Genomic DNA, 20,014 nt, shown 5'->3' with positions numbered 1-20,014 from the left:
GAAGAATCGCCGCTTCCAGTTCGTATCATTTTTGGTAACCTTAAGAACAGGGTGATCCTCCCCAGCTTTCCGTTTCAACAAATATCGACAGGATCCAAACGTTGTGAGATCATACATCTCAGCCAGCTCCGCCATTCCTAAATCAATCCCTTCTTGCTCAATGATCCTTTCCAGGGTATACAAAACCCTCCAGATCATTGGCATGGCTTGAATATAAGACATGCCGGTCAGAGAAAAGAAAGATTGGGTGAAAGTTGGAAAAGGATATGCATATCCTATGGTGAACGGAGTTACAGGAAAGGCCACCCATGTGTCAGAGATAAAATCACTTAAAGCGGTGGAAGTGAATGACTTGAAGATAGCATCCGCCGGAAAACAGTGACGGATCCTATCGACGTGAGCATCGGTGAAGCAGCATCTCTCAGTAGGAGAGTCTTTAATGATCCCTTGGCTTTTCGGGGGGGCTGCTCTTCTTGTGATCCTTGTGAGGGGAATTTCGGAGCAACATACTAACAGAAGAATGTAAACAGAGGAGCAGAAAAATAGAGTAAAAGAAGGAAGAAAGAAAAGAGGAGAATACCTGATCGATCTTCGGACGAGATTATAAAGGGAGTATATCTTGAATTTAAATGCAAATTGATCCTAACTCTATCTCCTATTTATAATCATGATCTGCAGAGTTGTCACTTCAATGACGTAAGGGTTGCAACGGCTAGTCCGATTATAACGGCTAGTTATCCGAGTCGCCCGTTGCAGATAAGATCAAAGCAAAATATAACTCGTTAATTTACAATAAACTCCTTATATTTTGGGGGCAATTGTTAGTGCTGGATTTTTATAATACATGATCCTTACATGTGATCCTAACCAGTGATCCTTGTTTCTTTGGCAGATAGTGATCCTCAGCAGAGTTCCAGGATCAGGATCACGGACCATCATAGGATCTTCATGCTAACAGTTGCTTTCATTAACTTTAATGTTGTTTTGCAGGAATGACTAGCAGGATCCGCTCTTAGCATCACAATCAAGGGACGCGTCTTTACAATTTTGGCACACGCTCAATCAGAGATGAACGTTGCAAAGGATATGGAAACTTGGCATGATTTAAGGGCGACAATTTAGGCTAGATTTACTTTTATTTCTAAAGGGGTAATGAGCTGATTATTAGTCTTTTTACCTAAAATAGGCCACCTACACTTGTATATATAAATACTCTTCCCCATTCGGAAGACACACAACACAATTCTCACACGCTTAGACACACTTTACGATAGTGATCCTTGTACTCAGCTCATTATCATCCGAAGTTGTAACCATATTTTGATATATTGAAGTTGGTGATCGGTAGTTGCCATCACCCGAGGTTTTTTATGCCGGAGATCATACATTGATCAAGGGCTTTTTCCTCGTATAAATCATTGTGTCTTTGCATATTTCATACTGAAGTGATCCTTTACTTTTTCAATAAACCAAGCATCATTCCCCATTTACTTAGAGTTTGGTTGCATTATCCTTGTGTGATTTTTGACCAAAACAATACCTGCTCGGAGTAACTTTTCTACCTCTTCCTGGCTAATGGCATTTCTTTCTGGTGCAAACTTCCTCCTATTTTGATGGATTGGTTTGAACGACCTGTCAATGCCAAGTTTGTGAGTGATTATATCTTTAGATATACCTGTCATGTCTTCGTGTTTCTATGCATAGGTAGTTTTTCTCCTTTTGAGGAAGGATATTAGGTCTTCTTTCATCTCGCCAAGGATCCCTGATCCTATGTAGATTTTAGATTCAGGATCATGAGGATCAATAAGGATTTCTATTACATCCTACTCTCTTGCCTCCAAGACATCTCTCGGAGGATGCTTTGATTGCTATTGCTCCCTTGACTTTGAGGCTGGTTTCATTGACGAGGTGTAGCAGTTCTTAGCCTCCTGCTGATCACTATCAATTTTCACTATCCCCCATGGGCTAGGAAGCTTCACACATTGATGATAAGTGGATGGGACTGCCTTCATGTCGTGTATCCAAGGCCTGCCAAGGATAACGTTACAACAAAATAAACAATCAATAACATAAAATTTTTCGTAAGAATGTAGCCCTTCAATATAGATTGGGAGTTTGATGTCCCCAGAGTATTCTTAGTCTCGCCACTGAATCCCACGAGCACGGAGGATCTTGATATGATATCAGATTCGGGAATATTCATCTTCTTAAGAACATCAAGCTGGATGATATTCACAGAGCTTCCTCCGTCTATAAGGATCCTGCGAACAAAATGGTTAGAAATAAAAAGAGTGATAACCAAACCATCGTGATGAGGATCCTGAATGTCAACACGATCATCCTCATCAAAAGTTATGATTTTTCCTTTGGTGACACTGGATCCTTTTGTCATCCTCTAGCCGGATGAACCTAAGGGCCCTGGTTCTTACCTCATCTAGATTCCTGCAAGGTGTCATAACAAGATCATCATAGAATAATGAATCCCTAAGCAATCCCATTTTAAAGGCTTCCACAGCCGTTGCTATATCCAGGTTAGGGATATCCAAGGATTCTTTACTAAACTTAGTGATATAATCTCTCAATGATTCATTATGACCTTGGGTTATCCTATATAAATCGCTAGTTAAACGCTCAAATTTTCTACTACAAGAAAACTGGTTATTAAACAGGTTAACTAGATTAGCAAATGAGGTAATAGAGTAAGGGGGAAGACTTAGCAGCCATTTAAGAGCCGATCCAGTAAGTGTGGATCCAAATCCCTTGCACAAACATGCTTCCTTTAACCTTTCTAGGATGGGGTTGATCTCCATCCTTTCCCTGTATTGTGCTATGTGTTCTTCAGGTTCCGTCGAGCCATTATATAACTTCATTGTCGGCACACGGAACCTCTTGGGTATCTCAGCATCACAGATGGGTGGTGCAAAACGAGATATCTTATGGCTCCCATCCGCAATCTCCGGGATAGGCTTGACTACTCCTGGAACACTTGATATCATATCCTTTAGTTTTTGTAATTCCCTAGCCATAGCATGATTGATACCTGTATCCTGCATAAGGCCATGGTTAGTGGTATATGAATTATTAAAAGTGTTACCTCCCATTGGATTCAAGTTTGGAACGCCGGATGTGAATCCATATTGCTGAGATTCTGGAATGATTGAAGGACCAGTAGAAGCAATGGTTTGCATCGGAATGAAATCTCCTTGATGGATATCTGAATTCCCTGGTTGCCAACTCCTTAAGGATCCAGGAACCTGGAAGGATCCATGAAACTGAGAGGATCCTTGAACCTGCGAGGATCCTTGAACCTGCGAGGATCCTTGAACCTGAGAGGATCCTTGAACCTGCAAGGATCCTTGAACCTACGAGGATCCTTGAACCTGTTAGGATCCTTGAAACTGAGAGGATCCTTGAACCTGCGAGGATCCTTGAACCTGAGAGGATGCTTGAACCTGCGAGGATCCTTGAACCTGAGAGGATGCTTGAACCTGCGAGGATCCTTGAACCTGAGAGGATCCTTGAACTGGCCAGAATCCTTGAATCTGCTGCGCCCCCAAGTATCCCCCTGAGCTAGCGAAGGATCCTATATGCTGAGGAAGGGATCCTGCTAGTTGAAAGTATGATCTTGAAGCCTGAGTCATTGCTGATGATCCTTAGTGCACTCCTCTTGGTCCTCCCACGTATTGAACATCTGGAACCACTGAAGGCTGAGAGGTTATGACCGGAGTATCGAAATTCAAAGATCTGGGCATCAATGGGGAATAATCCTCTCCCGATCTCTTCTGTTTCTTGATGTCTCCAATTTCTCTGAGAATCCTTTCATTGGTCTTATCCTGCTGCTGTATGTGCTCCTTCATCTGCAAAATTAAAGTAAACAAGTCACTAGGAGTAGGAGTATAAGAAGCAGAAGAAGTTGGAGGTTTTGAGAAAATGGGAGTCGGTTTCTTTTCGGCATTTTTCTGAGGTCCAGAAGGTGGTGGAGGCAAAGGTGGAATGCCCTGGGATGAATTGACTGCAGACATCGCACTTGAAGTGTTCTTTGATGATGAAGCCATCTTGCTCGGATGCAACGAACCAAAATGATCACAAAAACAAGAATTTCTTAGGAATGAAGCACCAATTGCCCCACGGTGGGCGCCAAACTATTTTGGTCAAAAAATCAAGCAATGATAATGCAACCAAACTCTCTGTTACGGGGATGATGCTTGAATAATTGAACGGTATAAAGGATCACTCTGAAATGCAATGAACAAATGACACAGATATTTATACGAGGAAAAAGCCCTTGATCAATGAATGATCTCCGGCATAAAAAAACCTCGGGTGATGGAAACTACCGATCACCAACTCAAATTAAACAAGAAATGTATTACAACTTCGGATGATAGCGAGCTAGTTACAAGGATCACTATAGTGTAATGTGTATAAAAGTGTGTAATCGCCAAGTGAATGGTTATGAGCTGGTGAGAGCAGTTACTAGTGTGTGTTTAGCCAAAATTAGCCAAGTGTTTCTATCTTAGCTCGCTATCCCATTTAAAAATAGAAAAAATCTAAGTTAACAAACATTCCGCAATTCATGCAAGTCTCCCACGAACTCCATAACGTCCATATTGGCCAAGCACGTGCGGAATAAACATGGAATATGCTCCAGGAATATCGCTAAGACCAGGTCCAAGCTCGTACTCCTGCAAAACAACATCATATTCAAAGTAGACTATCGTTAGTATAAGGATCCTTATGATGATCCGTGATCCTGATCCTGCAATACTTCTGAGGATCACTAATTCAAGCACAAGTGAGGATCACTAATCCCAACAGCAATTGAGGATCACAAATCATTGGAAAATCCTCCCCTAACACCACGTTTTCGTTGGATCTGATTACAGCTTCACCAGTTTTGCTATCGTAAAACCATTTCTTGAAATTGTTGAGGGATACTTGAACTTCTTCAGGAAGCTAGATTTTCGTGACAATTTTAGCAGGGTTAATTACCCACGTCACCTTTCACTTTCCAGTAACTGGATCCCTGGTTGTTTTGGACACTCTCCGTCTTGGACGCTGTGGCCTGTGATTCGGGAAACCCTTGTTACATTCTTTAGCAATCAGGCGCTCAAAATCCCCGCCAATGCTTCTTTCTTGTGGATTTAGAATATCTAAACGGCCAAGCTCACGCAAATCCCACCTAGGAAGAGTAAAGAGATCAAATCCAGTCTGGAAGTACTGAATCACGTCGCCTCGTCTTTTAACCACAAACATTCCTCTCAGGTTGTCGTACATCCAGCTGATGATTCTGTCGGTGGCCTCAGTCTTTTCGACAGTTATCACCTGATAAAAGTCAGGGAGTTTTTCTCTTTCTTTCTTGAACCACTCTGGATGCTGGGGGGGAGAAAGTTTTTCCATCTTCCTGCTCGTATAACACTTCCTCTTCCATACCCCATTCAATGAATCTGGCAGGCATTTCATCTCTATCGACTTCCTCTTCATCACTTTCATCTCCTTCAGTCACTTTCTCGATTGATTCCAGACGTCTTTTCTTGGCCTCAACTTCTTTCTCTTTTCTGGTAGTTTCTTCTTCTATGAAGGCATCAAAGTCGAAGATTTCTTCAAAGGAGAACATAGGCTTTATTTTCATCTGCTCACACATATTCCTCATCATTCTGTACAATTTCTTAATCCCCATCTGTTGGAATCTTATGAATTTTGATTGCTTGGCCATGTAAGCATTCATTTCTTTGTTCTTTTTACGCTGATCTTTAATCTTCTCTCTCAAGATATTTGTGTCATTTACTTGGTTCTTGAGAAGACAGATTTCCTTGGTTGCAGATGGACTGGTGTCTTTATTGAGTTTATCATAGAGTTCTTGAAAGGGACGAACCCTCTGTGGAGGAACCGGCGGCTTTGAGATCCTGGTGGGCTTTACAAGAGGAACTTTGGAAGATCCTTCATCTGTCTGCTTCTTCTTCGGTGGTGTTGATTTACTGGCAGAGATTTCATTTGGATCTACTATTAGTGTATCAACAAAGTCATCTAAAGTTTGCTCTTCCTCCGTCACCACAACCGGTCTTTCAGATTCTGACATACTTCTTCTTTTAAGACTCTTTTCTCGCTTTTCTTTTTCTTGAAACGCGTGGATTTCTTTCATGTCTTTGATATGTTGACGTTGTTGTTCATACTCAGCTGCTCTTAAACTTGCACCTATGAGTCTTTCTAGGTTTTCAGATGTCTTTTTCTTTCTTGGAGGCTCATCTTCTGCTGCTTGCTTTCCTCTTCTCTTTCCTTTTAAACATTCTTCCTTTTTAGCAGCTTCTTCTTCAGCTTGTGCAGCCCTTTGTTGTTTTTCTTGAAGTGCCTCTCTGTATTTTCTTTAAGCTTCTTTCACGAATGGCAGCCTCTCTGCAGAATACATCGAATCATGCAGCATTACCCATTCATTTGTCTTGATTTCTGTGTATTGACGACTTGTTGGAACATGAAAAGTGTAGAGATCTCCATCATTCGGTGGATTCTCGTATTGGTCGTTGATTTACATTTGGATAAACCTTGGATACATCGCCCAAGTCGGCCCACTGACATTCTCTAGCATGTAGTTGAAGATTAAACCAGAAATATTGAATTTTTTATTCAGACACAAATTTAACATAGCTGCCGACCATTCCAGATTCAATCCATCAAACCCACCTTTGCGATGGACTAAGCACATAGCAATTACGTGAACGATGAACCTCCAGTCCCTTGTGATTCCGCTTCTCTTAATCTCCTTCTTTTGCCGAAAGTCTCCCAGATACCCCATTCCACGAAATCCGTCCAAAATGTCATCTTTTCTCAAAGAGATTAGGTCTTGTGCGTTGTCTTGCAGCTTCAGAACTTTGTGGATCCTTTCTTCAGTCACTTCTATACATTTGTTGCGAATAGTTGAAGATATCCCTCTGGCATTATTGATAGTTTCAGGCTTCGCATTTTCCCAGAACTCTTGAATGTGGATTTTGTATACTTTAACAACTGTTTTGACCGCGTAGCCGATTCTGCTTGATCTAACCCATCTAGCTGCATCTTGGAAATCCTGTGGGACTTGCTCGAGGTTGATGCTTTGATTGTGCTTTAACATTTTATCCCATTCAATGTTCTTCACCATCCTGCTTTGGACACGAGAAACGAGGTAAGTGAGAAAAATTTCGAGATGGAAACAGATATTTATAAAAGATTATGGATAAAAACAGTATTTACAAAGATATTTACGATTTAGAAAAATATATTAGAGGATATATATAAAAAAATATTTAGGTTAAAATAAATATTTACAAAAAGTTAAATTAAAATTAAGAAAAATAGATAATTTCGTTGCCAGACCGGTGGTTGTCTTCGCTGACACTTTTGAACGAGATCCGGAACTTTCATCGACAGTTTCGCTAGCGAACTTAGCAACGATAGGGTTTTGTTCCCGGAACGATCCACCAGCGAAGACGATAGAGTTTTGTTCTCGTAAACGGTCCACCAGCGAAGACATTAGTCTAGACCGCTTCACTAGCGGAATAGACTATTTCGCTGGTTGCTCGAACTCGTGTTCGAGACTTTTGAGATTCTATGTCAATTTCGCTGACTTCGCTACATTCATCGTTAATTCGCTAGCACCAAGTTTTTCTTGATAAACCCTTCTAAACCCCCCAACAGTTTTCACCAAATGAACAACATCGATTTCTAACAAAATTAAACGAGAACAAGCATTTCAATGTCTTAGTTTAACCTGTTTCACACTATCACTCATACCAAGAAAACACTGATTCATGGATGTGAAACCTAAATCTAAGGTGAAGTACCAAAATTCATCATTTAAACAAAGATACAATGACCGAGTATATCGACTGATAGATGACAAGATTGTAGGGGATTATCAACTTATTGTTTACCTGAAAAATCTTTGAACAGAAATCTTGTGACGGTTTTTAAGAGAGTGTTCGATAATCAGCGATAAATGGCGAGAGAGATAAAGAAGTGGATTTTTAAAAAATTTGAAAAGTGACGGTTATTAGGATATTTATAAAGGGGATTAGATAACCAGCGAAATTACAATTTCACGAAATTACAATTTCGCTGGTATCTTAATTTCGCCGTCACCAGGATGTTTTCAAAACAATTTTAATTTCGCTCGTTAATTTCAAACTTTCTCGTAAAACGTGCCCAGTTTTGATTAAAATATTATAAATTACGTAATATTCACAAACTTGATAAAATTTGGGCCATTTTGACTCCGAACTTCGAATTTCCAGCTCTGGGAGGTTCCATTTGATGCGGATCTTCTTGTAACATTCGACGCTCGTCGACTTACCTGCAGAAGATCATATTGCCAACACTTGCCAATTTCTTATTTATTATTATTATTAATTACTAACCAGGGCACAAGAAAAACTGCCAGTATGTTTGTCCGCTTAAATCCATGCATCCTTCTTTCAACATGCCTTCGGAGAGCGCTTTTATCATGTTTTCCGTAATATTGACAAGACTTCAGTGGCCCCCACACAAGCTATTGAGAATAGAATCATTACGCCCGTGAGTCCCACATCAGGACATACCCCCGCGATCAAGGTATGCGCAAAAGTTCCTCATAACAGGTGAGTATATTGGTTTCATTCTTTTCAATGATAGAGCGGAGATCAGGTCTGTACTTTGGTGAACAAGTCAGTACTTCCATACAACAGAGTGACCAAACTAATCTATCTAAAGTTTTGGCCAAATTTGGCACTTATTATGAAAAGGGTTTGGCCTTTTTTTAAGGCACTTATTATGAAAATATATCATAGCGTCTAGGTCAGCATGTATCTGCATGCAGCAGAAGAACAACTATGATATCCTCGAATGAAACACCAATATAAAGACCCGAGATCTCAGACTTTGGCAATCTATCAACGCAAGATTTAAGACCCTTAAGCCATATGCCGCAACGTGTTACCCACTGTGATGCGTAATGCCTGAGAAAAGCCAGAATCCTTGTGTAGATGTTATGTTTTGCTCCCGAACAGCAGTTTACTCGTCGGTGTTGCGGAATCTACCGACACGTTGTTGCTTGGTACCCCTATTTCTTTTTGTTTTCTGTTTTGCAAGAAATGACAGTGTTAGCTATTTTCTATCATTTCCTCTAACAGGAGTCAGACACAAGCATCTAATTTTTGATTTTCTGTAATATCTGTCACACCCTGGCTTTTGCGGAAGCGTGGGTTTATTTGGTGTGACTTCTTAATACCATAGCAACAATCACAACAATGCTATATGATAAAAAGATATGATGTTCATCCATTAAAATAGTTTGGAAAAATGCATAACATATTGTCTTAAAACGTCAACCACCGAATACGTTACAAACCATGAATTGTTTAAAAGGAGTTCATAAGACTCGACAAATGACTACCAACAACACGAGGATTTGAGACATGCAACCCGTCCAGGAAGGAGTTACACTTCCCAAACCTATGACCCTGGATGACATCCTTATTTAGTACGCAGCTAATCATGCATCACTTGCCAGATCCAAATTAATTCCCTGAAATACATGTAGTTTAAAAAAGTCAACAAAAAGTTGAGCGAGTTCATGTGTAAGTCTGTGTGTATAAACCGTTTTAATAAGTCTGTAAGTAAAAATAGTCCCTGGTATGTAGCAATAAGGAAAAAACTGATCACCATTGGGTTGCAAATCTAGCAAATTTGTCTCCGGTATGAAGAGATAGTCACCACTATGGGCCCCCGGCCTCATGGGTGTGGGCTCGCTACACCCAAATAGATCTATCACTCATGTCCCGTGGTCCTACGATATGTGCCAAGAAGGCAACACATCCTTTCTTCAAACACTTCCTAGCTTTCAAGCAGCTAATGATCCTCAATGGCGTATCGCGCTTTTCTCCATGAACTACAATCGTCTCTCCATCGGCCATTGGGATGCGGATGGTCTTTTCGTGACAAACCACTTCGGCTTTGTTGCTAGACAGCCAATCCATCCCTATTACTACGTCAAAGCTTCCCAACTCGACTGGTAATAGGTCTAGCGTAAACTCGTGTCCTCCCAGTTCTATCATGCATCCCCGGCTGACTTCACCCGTTTCAACTAGTTTCCCATTCGCCAATTCAATAGAGTACGGAATGTCTAACTTACTAGCAGCTAACCCAAGCATATTGTTGGTGCACTACATCTGTTGATTCCGTCTAAGTGTCTAGGATCAGGTCTTACATTGTATTGTATAGCATAGGGCACGAAATACGAGAAAACGAGAGTCTGTATAGGTTTTAGAAGTCTGGGTCGCTCATAGGGTCATAGTAGTCATGAACCGCTTATTTGTCATGTGGATCGCTTATGTGAACTAGGCTGGACCGCTCATGTGTCACATGTCCACATGAGCGGACCCAGAACACTATATATAGGTGTGTCAAGAGCGATCCTGAGGAGTGATTGATTGTATTCCACGCCGAAGCTCTGCCGGTGTGACGTTTGAGCTGTAAATCGTTTCTAATCAATACAACAAGCAGTTAGGAAGTAGAACAAGCTATATCTACTTGCTTTTCTTATTATTCCGCATTTGAATTGCAAGAGTTAACCTCTGAACGACTCGTTTGGGTCAGCATTCGATCCTACAATTGGTATCAGAGCCTGGAAGGAGGTTTTCTGCAGATTATAGCCGGATTTCACTGTTTCTTCTCACTTCTACACCTTCTTTTTCTGATTCGGGGAGATTTCACGGTTGAAATTCATTCAATTTCTCACAGATTGTGTGCAATAGTGTCTAGATAAATCCTGGAAAGTTTGAAGTCAAAATTCAAAGTTTTTATGGACCAAATCATGTTCGAAATATGGATCGCTCAAATGACGTCATCATGAACCGCTCGTAATTCACTGTTTTGGACCGCTCATTCGTACAGTTTTGAGTCTGGTTCGCTCCAAATTTAGTGTCTGGACCGCTCGTGTGCATATTTCTGGATCGCTCATTTGTTCCTTTCTGGACCGCCCTTAGAACATCTCTGGACCGCTCGAAAGTTACTTTCTGGACCGCTCTTAGAACAATCTTTGGATCGCTCCAAGCATTTTCTGGATCGCTTATATATTCATTCAGAATCGCTTATTTGGACTATACTTGGTTCGCTTATCTGTTCTGTGGTGAATCGCTTTTCTGTCAGTTGCCTTGAAAATCGTGATAAGTCATCATGAATTCTGAGTTTTACAACGCCTTTGCTACATCGACTACTCCAGCCGCAATTGCTCAAGCAATGAACTTAGAAAATGAGACGGGAACAACTCAAAAACCCCCGAAATTGATGAGCATTGAGGATTATTATGGGTGGAAGGATCGGTTTGAAAACTGGGTTCAGGCAAATCATCTCAGATCATGGGAATGCATATTGGAAAAGTACACTTTTCCTCGAACAGAGTTGCAAGTCATTAAACAGATATCTGAATTCTCAGAACAAGAACGTGCAATGTATAGAGCAGAAAAAATGATGATCAGTTTGTTACAGCAGGCGATTAAAGAAGATATATTCATTCTGCTACAACACGACAAAACTGCAAAATCAATTTGGGATGCTCTTAAAGTAAAATTCGAGGGTAGTGAAAGTATGATCAAAAGCAAGAAGGCATTGCTTAAAAAAGAATTTGATTTGTTTAGTAGTTTGCCGGGAGAGGATACTAAAAAGCTAATCGAGAGATACTGCCACTTAGTGCGATCGTTATCAATGTTGGGAGTTGAAAAAGGTCGTGAGGAATGGGTTGATAAGTTGGCTGATGCGTTACCTCAGAAAGAGTGGGGAACGTATTTGATGATACTGAAAAACTCGGGTGTTTATGACAAACTAACAATTGGTCAGTTTATTGAGAAAATTGAGAGTCAGGATCTTGAACAGCAGAAGATCGCGAGGATGAATAATCCTAGTGGTCAACAGGATGTTAAAATGTACTATAAAGGTAGTATTCCAGTTTCTGAAGTTGAAAAAAGTCCAAAGATTCAAACCGCTTTTAGTGCTGGAGATTCATTAGAAAAGGTTGATCAGGGTGCAAACAAGAGCAGCAGCGGGTTTTCATCATTTCCGAGTGTAAATCCAAAAGAAACTAACACAAGTTTTCAGTCTCAGAGTACAAAAACTGGAAACGGATATGTGATTCAATGCAACATAGCTCTCAATCTTCCAAAAGGTCAAAGCTTCTCCGAAGACACTGCTAAAGACCATATGGCACTTCTGGGTTCAGTTTTGTTATCCTATGAAGGTCTAGTTGCTGGTCGGATCGGAAATCCTATGCTCACTAAAGAGGATTACGATCAAATAGACGCTGAGGAAATGGAACTTATGGATATCAAATGGTGTCTTGCAAGTGTTCTTCGTCGGGCTGAGAAATTCAAAACCATTACCGGGAGAAATGACTTTTTAGATGCTCATGTTTCAACTTTAGGTTTTGATAAATCTAAAGTTACTTGTTTTCGATGCAGGGAAAAAGGCCATTTCAAGCGGGAGTGCAAAGGAAGAGAAGCTAGCGGAGCACAGAATCCATTCGGGAAAGATGATTACTACCGCAAAGCTATCTATCAACAAGTTGGTCAATCCCAAGAACCGCAGACAGCTCATGGGAGAAAGATTGAAGACTCCAAAAGAGCATGTGTTGTAGATTTCAGCTGGAGTGATTACATATCATCTGAAGCCACAGCAGAACGAGTTATCGATCAAGATGATGAGAAACTACCAGAAGGTTTCAGTTGGGATATGTTCGTGGATGAAAAGGGAGGTTTTAAAGCTTTCATTGCCAAGATCGTCCGAGAGCCAAATTTGTTTGCTACTTGGATGAGATCTATTGGAGAGAATGTGTCAAGTGGAGATGAAAAATCTGTGTCATCTGATGAAAGTTCAGATAATACTGATAGACTTTCAGAACACTCTGGGGATGTTTCAGATAGTTCAGATGAAATTGTACAAGAACAGGATGTTGTATTTGATAAAACACCATCTGATTCTAGTGTTTCTGATGCTGATTCTGAAAAATCAGTTCAATTTGATCAATCACCAGATCATAGTAGCAGTGATGATGAGGAAGAGAAACATATAAATATTGCAAAATCTCATATGTCTCCTGAAAGTTTTCATTTTTATTTTGCAGAAAGAATGGAGAAACTGAAAGAGAAACAAGCTGCTAAAGAACAACAATCTGAATCTGAAGGTGATGTTCAGAATGTTGAAAGTGTTGATGAGAAGGTTATCAAGGTAGAGAAAGAAGTAGAAAAGGTGATTGAAGTAGAGAAAGTGATTGAAGTTGTAAAAACAGTCGAAGTTGAAAAAATTGTTGAAGTCGTCAAGCCATGTGAGAAGTGTCTGGAAGCCTGCAAAGAGTGTGCAGCAAAAGATGATATCATAGCTGAGTACGAGAAAAAGAAAGAGCAGTTACTGTTCAATCTCAATTATGTGAAGGAATCGTACGACATGTTGAACAAAACAGTAACTGGTCTCCAAAAGACAAACACAGAAAGAGAACAGGCGCTGACGATGATGAATGCAACTTTAATGTCGAAGCAAAAAGCTATAAATTTCTACATTGAAGAAAGCGCCAAATGGAAGCAAGAGTTGGAAACTGAAAAGATTGAAAATAAGAGGATTAGGAGGTTATTGTTGAGCTATTCTACCTCTGATTATCTTATTGATCGTGTTTACCCAACTGTTGCAGGTATGGAAGCTTTTCAAGATGAGAAGCCGAAAGAAAAGAAAGACTGTGGTAAGAAAACTACTGTTAGCTATAACAAGTGTCCACCTCCAATTTGGGATGGGTATTCACCTAGGAAACTAAATGAGGAGCAACTTGCAAAAGCAGTCAATATAAAGCTTAAAACCGACACAAATGACATCTTACTAGAAAACATTGATGTGACGTTTACCTCATCCGATACTGATCATGAGTCTGAAATAATCAAAAAGGTGGTCGATCAGGTGTTGGATACTGATGAGGAGACAGAGTTAAAATCTGAGTCTGAAAAGCCAAAGTCGTCAGTCAACAATCAAAATTCGTCGGTTAAACGGTCTTATAGTAAAGAATTTTTGTTATCAAAGGCAGATTGGAATGATGAAACATTCGAAGTTGTGTATACTTTGAATGGTTCTGACAAATTATATTACAACAAAGAGTTTCCGATAATGAGTATTAAAACGAAATTAATCAACAAAACTTTTAAACTAATAGAGGTTAATATTCCTGAATTAAAAGTATTGAAAAGTTTTGATAAACCTAAAAAATATACTTCTAGAGTTCAACAACGTCTAAACAAGAAAAAAGGTTACAATTCTGGTCCTGGTTTTCCAAAGAAACCTAACCAAAATCGTAGCTACAAAAAGAAAGGTTTAGGTTTTGCTCCACCAGAAAATCATAAAATTGAGAAAAATTCTAATTCAAACACTGAATTTGTATCAGGTGGAAGCTCGGAAGATGAACAGCAGAAACCATTTTGGAAACAGACTAACAAAGAGTTTCTTGCTGAGAAGAAAAAGAATGGAACTGGAGTATTTCATCCGAGAAATACTCAAACCTGTTCTAAAAGCAATGAAGCTGATCACATTGCATCGGATTGTCCGAAAGATATCAAAGCACAACAGGGAGTTTCTCAGAAGATGAAAGAAAAAGTTGTTGAAAAATCTGAGAAATCAAAAATTTTTAAAAATTCGAAAAAAGAGGTTGGGGAATTTTCGAAGAAGACAAAATTTTACAAAAGAAAAGGAAATGATAACCAAGTGTGGGTTGCTAAAAGGGTAGAAGAAAAAGTCGGCGATGAATCTGGTTCCACAAAGCCAGAATAAGAGCCACAAGTTGTGAAGAAAATTCCAGTGAATGATGATATTCTTCCATCACTGAAGTTTGAAGAGGTTAAAAAGAAAATTGGTAAAATTGAAATTTCAAACCAATTTTATAATGAAGAAAAGGAATTTGATGTTGAGAAAACATTTAACGGGAATGTTAAGAAGATATTTGGGAAAATGTTGAGTGGGAAAGCTAAAGGGGTAAAAGATTTTTACGCAACTAAAAAGGCGACATACAACCCTACAGCTGAAGCGTTGAAAGTTCTCAAGTCTGAGAAGACTTGGAGGGAAGTTTGTTTCCCAGAATAGTCGAAGGACTATGCCGGAGATCCCAAGTTTATATCGTGGATCAGGAATCGGCATCATTCAAGTTTTTGATGTATTTGTTTGAATGATTGTGATTAATGTTTGAATGTTTGGCAGGTGAAAGGACTACGCCGGAGCTTCCAGGTGGTTAATTGCGAAGCAGGAATCGGCATTTTAATTGGTAAAATGGTGATGTAGACGTAATATTCCTACAATTGGTAGTTTTTGGGTATTTACAAGTGGTAATCTTGATCCCACAAGTGGTAATTGTGGTTAATTTTTTGAGATGCTTGGATATTTTGAAGTGATTACATTTACAAGTGGTACAGGAGGCTATTAAATGTAAATGGTAAATCAGGGACATTAAATTGTACTTGATTTACTATTCATGGCAAAAGATAGACAAGATGATGAACCACATTCCCGTTCTTAAAATTGATACTCCTACAAGTGGTTGTTATCAACACAAACTCATTTTCCGGAAAAGTCATTTTGATTAAAACAAACTTAAGTGTTTTGAAATCTAAATGAGAAAATGATTTGTGATAGGGGGAGTTCAGATTGTTTATGCCTAGTGAATGGCGATTTGATGTGATTCAGTGTCAGTTGTCAAGTTTCTGTATAGTTTGTTTTGCATTTTATGTTTCTAGTAGGTTAAGAGTCTAGAAGTTTTCAAATTTTTTTAAAATGTGTTTGCATTTTAGGGGGAATAGGGAAAATTTCAGAAAATCCAACAACATTTGAAAATTTGAAAAAGCCAAAAACATGATAAAATCCAAAAATGAGTTCGTTGTGAAAAAGAGGAAATGATAGTACATCAGTAGACTATCACGGCACGCTAAAGAAATGTAAAGTTAAAAAGTGTTAAACAATCTTACTGCTGATGTGTCAGTAGATTTTCGCACATTTAGTAAATTGAAACGAGATATAAACCTAAATTCAAACTTGCTTAATTCGTGGGTAACTATTCTTGAATATATGGGTAACCCCCGAAATCTTGTTTGAAAGGTCCCGTATTCTGAGATACTAGGTCTTTATACTCAGTGATATCTGGGGTATTATCCCGGGACTTCTGCTGTATGGAAGTACTGACCTAGTCCCCGGATAATACTTTCTGCTAAAGCTTTGAAACATAAGCTTCGCCCTCAGCATGCTGATGAAACAATAAAATTGATAGTCGCTGCTGTTGAAATGCAAAATGATCCTCTAAAGGGGACCCACCAAAAGTCGAGCCGTCATCTCTCTGCTGAACGGAAGTTCTGACCTGAGCTCTCACGGTTTCGCATTTAACCCCTTTACAGATATCAGCTGTGGTATACTCACCTGTAAGACTGAATATTTGGGATCTGGATACAGGAGTATATTCAAGTGGAGTGATACACAATTAAGTTTAAGTCTCTAAAACATTAATATCGTATCTCGAATCGATTGAAAATTGTGTTGAAAATTTAAGAGGACAAACATACTGACAATCTAGGTAAATTGTTTAAAGCTTATAATGAAATCAAGCTTAACGGTGTTGGTGATTTGTCTCATAAACTGATATGATCCTCTTGCACGAACTCACAAAAATATTGTTTGTAAATATATATTTCTGTTTGTTTTTACCTACAAGTGGTGTCAACTATTGTCGCTTAGAAAATCCAAAAAGATTTTGTGTGTGTTTTAGCATAAAATTTTGAAAAAGTCAAAAAGATTTTCGACAACTGACGTTGGAAAACTGATTTTCAAAATTCCGAGTGCTAAACATGATGAGCAGAATTTGAGGGGGAGTGTTTGTGGAAATCTAACTGTTTGTGTTATTCTAACCTTCTTCAAGTGGTTCATCATAGAGTATTTTGAGGGGAGTCATATGTTGGTGCATAGGTATTTGATAGATGATAAAATTAGAAAATTTATTTCTAGGATAAGATTGTGCAGGTAATCAGGTTTTGGTTTCTAAAGATTAGAGGAGAGCCAGGTTGATCGATTCTGATTCTGAAGATCTTGGTTATCAATTGACGCTGATGAACTTAAGGAATCAAGAGATCTGATCAAGAGAATTAGAGTGTTTAATGCCAGACAAAGATCCTGAAGATGTTACTGAAGAACAAATGAATGCCAGTAAATCGAGAGGGGGAGTCTGTAGATTGAAAGAAGAGAAAGCCCAGAGACTGATCCAGCTTGAAGATGTGTAGACACAACTTTGAAGTAAAGGTGTGTTGGCGACTCCATCAACATCTGAGGGGGAGTCTGTTGGTGCACTACATCTGTTGATTCCGTCTAAGTGTCTAAGATCAGGTCTTACATTGTATTGTGTAGCATAGGGCACGAAATACGAGAAAACGAGAGTCTGTATAGGTTTTAGAAGTCTGGGTCGCTCATAGGGTCATAGTAGTCATGAACCGCTTATTTGTCATGTGGATCGCTTATGTGAACTAGGCTGGACCGCTCATGTGTCACATGTCCACATGAGCAGACCCAGAACACTATATATAGGTGTGTCAAGAGCGATCCTGAGGAGTGATTGATTGTATTCCACGCCGAAGCTCTGCCGGTGTGACGTTTGAGCTGTAAATCGTTTCTAATCAATACAACAAGCAGTTAGGAAGTAGAACAAGCTATATCTACTTGCTTTTCTTATTATTCCGCATCTGAATTGCAAGAGTTAACCTCTGAACGACTCGTTTGGTCAGCATTCGATCCTACACATATTCTTAAAGTCGAATGATACGAAACTATAATCGGCACCACTATCAAAAAGCACAGATGCATAGCGTTGATTTATAGGGAACGTACCAGTGACAACATTCGGATCTTGGCGCGCTTCCCTCGCACCAATGTCAAAAACTCGGCCTTGTGCTTGATTTAGCTTCGGGCATTCCCTTTTGAAGTGCCCAACGTCCCCACAGTTGAAGCATCCTGGCCCTCGGCCATTCCCATTACCATTTCCGCCTCGATTTCCGTTTGTTCCCCGGTTACCAGCTTGATTCGGGGCATTTCCACGATTTCCGTTTCCCCCATTATTTCCTTGCGGCCTGTTTCCATTTCCACAGTTGTTGTTATTGTAACCCCTTTGACCACCTTGGCCTGATCCAGCCCAACACGTCTCCTTTGAATGGCCTGTCTTCCCGCAAGATTCGCATTTTCTGAGTCGGCACGGTCCGGGATGATGGAACTGACATGTACCACACTTGGGCAGAGTGCCCATGTAACCTTTTCCTCTGTTCTCATCACCAGTCTTGGCCCTGGTCGGTGTGTTTGATTCACTTCTCTTGCTACCACTGCTGGTTCCTTGCTTGAAGTTGGAAAACTTGCGTTTGTTTTCTCCTGATGACTCCACATGAGTCTCCTTCTTTTTCTGATCATCCTTTGAAAACTTGTTTAGCCTGATGGCTTCTTCAGTCAGTGGGATGCTTAAGTCGATGGCTTCAGTAATGGTTGCCGGCTTTGACGTTGTGACCATGCTCATAATTTGAGGTGCTAACCCCAGATGAAGCGTTCGATACGCTTGAATTCAGGTGTGACCATGTACGGCACCACCTGGGACAGATCATGAAACCTTTGAACATACTCAGAAATTTTTGGACCTTCCATCCTTAGGTTCCAAAATTCCGTTTCCAATCTCTGGATCTCAGCTCTGGAGCAATACTTCTTTCGCATCAGCTCTTTCAATTCAGCCCAAGTCATGGCGTACGCTGCAGCCTCTCCTAAGGTTTGAACTTGGAGATTCCACCATGATAGGGCACCATCAGTAAAAAGCCCAGAGATGTATGTACTTGTTGTCCCGGTGCACATTTGCTCATTCTTATTGTCGTCTCTGTCTTTTCAGTCCAACGGGTAAAAGCCACGGCACCTCCAGTGCCATCAAAGTTTTGCGACTTGCAATCTAAAAATTACTTGAAAGTACACCCTGTACGTGCAATGTCATTTATGGGAATTATTAGCAGTCGCACAAGAATTGTCCAAATATAGTGTAATGTGTCTCCTATGACTGATCATTACCGTTCGGAGGGTTGTTTTTGGAGATGTTTCCGCTTATTTCTCCTTGAGAAGCAGGATATTGCGCGATAGCGGCAGCGATAATTCCTTGCAGTTCTGCCTGGTTAGTCGGCATGCGTGCGTCGCGTCGAGGAGGCATTTTCTAGAGGATGTTCCATATTGGTCAGGTCATAGTAAGTATAATAATCATACGTATACATAGTAACATTCATCATGCATATAACATCTCATGTCATAGCCATAACACCAAAAATTTTAACAAAACATGTAACGAGAATACTACGACTGAGCTTTCATATAAATAAACCACAATACAATGTTTGTAAGTTTTCCCAAAAAGTACCATACAACCCAAGAGACTAAGGGTCACAATGCCCTTGTCTTGAAATGTCTAACCAAATACAACTGTCAAAATCGAATATCCATATGATGTCAAAAGTGGTCCTCAAAAATGCTGTAAGTCTGGCTCGGTCGCTGTCTTCTCGTCAAAATAGTCAGTACCTGCAGTAAATAAAAAGTGGCTATGCCGATGGCGGCGGAGGAGGCGGAAAACGAGAGAAAATCAATCGGCGCAACTGCACCAAGTCCTCCTCAAGTGCATAGGCAAAACGCAACACGGAAGCAACCTGTTGATCGAGAGGGAGGAAACGAACATCTGAATCATGGGGTGATGCAAAAGGAGTGTGAGGTGCTGTAGACAGAGTCTGGCAGCGGCATGGGGGATGTGGAGCTCTCCCAAACTCCTGGACATATCGCCTCAAGGCGTCCTGCTGTAACTGCAGTGATGTGAGCGTGTCCTCTATAGAGTATCCGACATGGAAGGGATGATAAGGGTCGGATACAGGCATGACATGGGGTGATGACCATAGAAATGGCTCACCCCTTGGGGCTGAAACCAGATATGTAGTGTGTGGTGTAAATGCAT

The sequence above is a fragment of the Helianthus annuus genome, chromosome 2 (genome assembly GCF_002127325.2).
Source record: "Helianthus annuus cultivar XRQ/B chromosome 2, HanXRQr2.0-SUNRISE, whole genome shotgun sequence".
Classification (NCBI taxonomy): Eukaryota; Viridiplantae; Streptophyta; class Magnoliopsida; order Asterales; family Asteraceae; genus Helianthus; species Helianthus annuus.
The sequence above is the reverse complement of the archived record's forward strand: the minus strand, read 5'-3'. Positions refer to the sequence as shown.